At 44.7% G+C, this 3,695-nt stretch overlaps 1 pseudogene; it reads left to right on the top strand.

The window, feature by feature from the left end:
• LOC106726436 overlaps window positions 1-3,061 on the top strand; it is a 25,511-nt pseudogene extending 22,450 nt beyond the window's left edge.
• The last annotated feature ends 634 nt before the right edge of the window (window positions 3,062-3,695 follow it).

The raw sequence follows: 3,695 nt of genomic DNA on the forward strand, positions 1-3,695 counted from the left end.
AAGCAGGTATCTGGGATTTATTTGTCTTCTATAATTGAAACTTTGTAGCCTTGAGCAGAGCCCAGGGCCACCCAGGGCAGGCGGGAAGCTTGGCTTCCTCCATCGTTGGGGGCAACCCAAGCCTCCTGCTCGCTCCAGCTCCGTGGCCACCACCATCTTAGTTGGGTTAATTTGCATAGCCGCTCTGATTGGCTGGTGGGCGTGGCTTGTGGGGGTAGCAGAGTGACAGAGTGATGGTTAATTTGCATCTTTCTCTTTTATTAGTGTAGATGCCTCCACGCTCAGAGGGCTGTTTCCTGCCTCAAACCTCACCCTCATGGGAAACAGCTCGGAAAGGGCACAATCGTTGCCAAGACAACCCCTGCAGGACTGACTTCCTTCCAGTTGGTGGAGCCTCGGTCATGATGTTACACCCAGGGTTTTTATATAAATAGATAGTGCTATGAAACTTTTATTCTGGAATAAGAATTATGATCATAAAAAATGTAAAGGATTTAGTAAACCAATGTTATGGAAGGAGTGGAATTTATTTTAGAAAATTTAAGAAAAATAGGGTCAGTGTGCTGCCTCCTGTTGGGGGTAGGAGGGCACCGCATTTTATCTCACATAACTTGTGCCCTGGGATTTTAGAACATGGTCATGCTGAATAATACCTTCCTACCCTGGTCTGTATCATCTGTCTTCCCTATGTGCCACACATTTGAGGTCCCTCCACCCTGCCCACCTCTCTTTCAGGTTCATGATGAGGAAACAGGGTCAAGGGCCTTGAGGGACTAACTCAGGTCCTGTAGATGGGTTAATTATGGAAGAATCTAGAACCTGGGTCCTGATACCTTTATAGGTTCTCAAGTTTCCCCTGCTGGAAGGCTATGGATAAGGGAGTGGAGAAGAAAGATAGACATATATAGCTACTATGACTGTCATATTTATTTATTCAGGGAATAACTGGATATTTACAATAACAATAGCTTATTTATTGAGTATTGAAAGTGCCAGGCCTTGGTCCAACAATTTTACAAATATTCCTATTAGGTCCTCACAGAACCCTAAGAGTCTAGGAAGCTGTGGCTCTGAGGGAGTGCATACACTACTCAAAATCTCAACCTCGACGAGGGGGAATTCGGATTAGTATCAAACAGTCTAACTTCAGAACTCTTGGGGGAAAAAAGAAACCAAAACATACAAATGCAAAAAAAACAGAAGTGATCATATGTGCTTTATATTGTCCCACATCAGAAGTTCGTAATATCTCGTGGATGTATTGAAGCAAATTGTGCATTTGGATCGGGAGAGTCCTGTATAGCTATTCTCTGTGTTGCCTCCAGGACCCTATAGTTTGTGAGACAGTCAGTCCTCCACTAGAGGTGGGCTGGCAAGAGGACTAGGTGGTCTGGGAACCGAGCAATGAGAAAGAACCAGTCCAGAGGCCAGTCAAGTTCAAGTGAAAAATGCTCTGAGGCAGAACAGAGCCTGGAGGGCCTGGAAGATTTGCAAACAAGGAAGAGAGTTGGATACAATGAGGCAAGGGCCAGGCCTCTTCCCTGTTTCTCTACTAACAGAGAACAAAGGTGCACAGTATCTGAGTACCTGCAATCTCAGAAGAGGAAGCTTGGCATGGGGTCTTTTTTTCCTTTTAGTAATTGTAATTTGAATTGAATGAATGAATGAATGAATGAATGGAGTTTGGAATCCTGCTAATGAATACTAACAAAGCAAATGATGAAGTAGCAAAATGAAGTAAACAGAAAATTCAGAAATGGGGGTTTCTTCCTTAATTTTACATAGTTTTGTGTACTTGTGATTGTTACATTGCATATGTAGGACATGGTCTTTTTCTTCTCATACATTGTTTGTAGCTCAGTTTATTGAATAGAATTAAATATCAATATTTCCCAAATATACTACATCTTCCAGATGTTCTATCATCTTGTTTAAGGGCCCTGCCACCACCTCAAGCTTCCACCAGTATGTGAAATAACAGGGTAGAGATGAGTGAAGCTGAAAATATAAGTGAGCTCAAGATGTGATTTAAACATTTACTGTTAGACTTAAAGCAACTTTTAAGACCAACTTAGAACATTTGGGGTACATCCTAAAGTTCTTTAAATTTAACATCACTCATAATTACTTGGCATCTCTATGATTTTGAGCCATATAGCCAGTAATGAAAAATCTTATCTTTTTATGAATATGTGAGAGGAAACCTCTGTACTATACCAGAAACATTAATCTCATCAATAGCAGAATTGTTGTTATTATTGCTAATGAATCCATCTCAACTCAAACTGAAATAATAAAATTTGCATGAAATCTGTATTTAATTACATTGGGGGAAATGTGTGGGATAATCTACCGTTTCAGAGATTTATAAAAGTATAAAATAGGGCTTCTGAGGTGGTGAGGAGCCTGGTCAGGTTGGGCACTGAGCCTACAGCGTGGCCCGGAATCTTTCTGGTCACATCTACTTCCTCCAAGGGGGTTATAAGACCTTCTACTCAGAACCTCCTGAGTGTAGCATGAATGTAAAGCCCATTTCACAAGAGAAGTTGAAACCTGAGAGAGCCCTCATTAGCCAGGGTGAGAAACCGGTGCTCAACATCAGCTGCAGGCCATCTTCTGAGCCCTGCCATTCCTCAACCTTGGAAGTGCCAACCATGCATCCAAGTTTGAGATCCTCACCAACCTGCTCCTCGTGGTCCTGCTGAGTGTCTCACTGAGGACCTCTGAGGCCTGCCTGACCCTTCTACACTACAAGTGGATCATCGCGGCTGACATTCGCTTCTACTTTTAAGCAACACTAGGCAAGGTCCTGGTCCACTGTGAAGCTGGGATCTCCCGTTTGCCCACCACCTGCATGGCTTACCTCATGAAGACCAAGCAGCTCCACCTGAAGGAGGCCTTCAATGACATTAAGCAGAGGAGGCATGTGATTTCGCCCAGCTTTGGCTTTTTGGACCAGTTCTTGCAACAGGAATCTAAGATCCTGTCTTCCACGCCCACCTGCAGGCTCCATACTGCCCACATGCAGACACTGAGCCCCGGTGGGCAGGGCTCCTACTAAACATGCACAACTGCCCTACCTCCATGTGGCACCATTGCCCACCCGTCCACAGTCTCAGAGCTCACCCAGAGCCCCATGGCCACGGCCACATCCTGCAAAAACTGGGGTGGGGAACCAGCCCAGGCCCAAGAGCAACAGCAATTTTGTTTTTTTTAAACTGGTGGACATTTCATACCTGTGTAATCCTATGCCAGTGTGACTGAGTAGTCACCAGGCTTATAGACAAAGTTCAGGCTGACCTTGGGGGCAGGTCTCGGGACCGAAGGAAGGAAGGCCAAGCCTGTGAGAGCACATGGAAGGCTGACTCCTGTACTTGCAGACTTCCTGCCCATTCAAGCTGCCCGGTCCCGGCACCGCAAAGTTCACCTTTTCACTTCTAGTGTAAGGCAATGCGTACCTGCAGCAACAGGGGAGAAAGCTTTTGCTAGGCTTGAAGAAAGGTGATTACAAAGCCAGTTTATTTGGAAGGAAACACTATTTCCACCTTATTTATTTTTTGCTTTGGTAATCTCAGTGTCTGTCTCTGCTTCAGGGCCTAAGCTGATCACCAACTTCTGAGGCAAGTAACCCTGCAGGGTTCGTCGGACACCAGATATGTTCTGATTTGACCCCTTAAATCAGTGGTTCTCAACCT

Source organism: Myotis brandtii, unplaced genomic scaffold, assembly GCF_000412655.1.
Source record: "Myotis brandtii unplaced genomic scaffold, ASM41265v1 scaffold266, whole genome shotgun sequence".
NCBI lineage: Eukaryota > Metazoa > Chordata > Mammalia > Chiroptera > Vespertilionidae > Myotis > Myotis brandtii.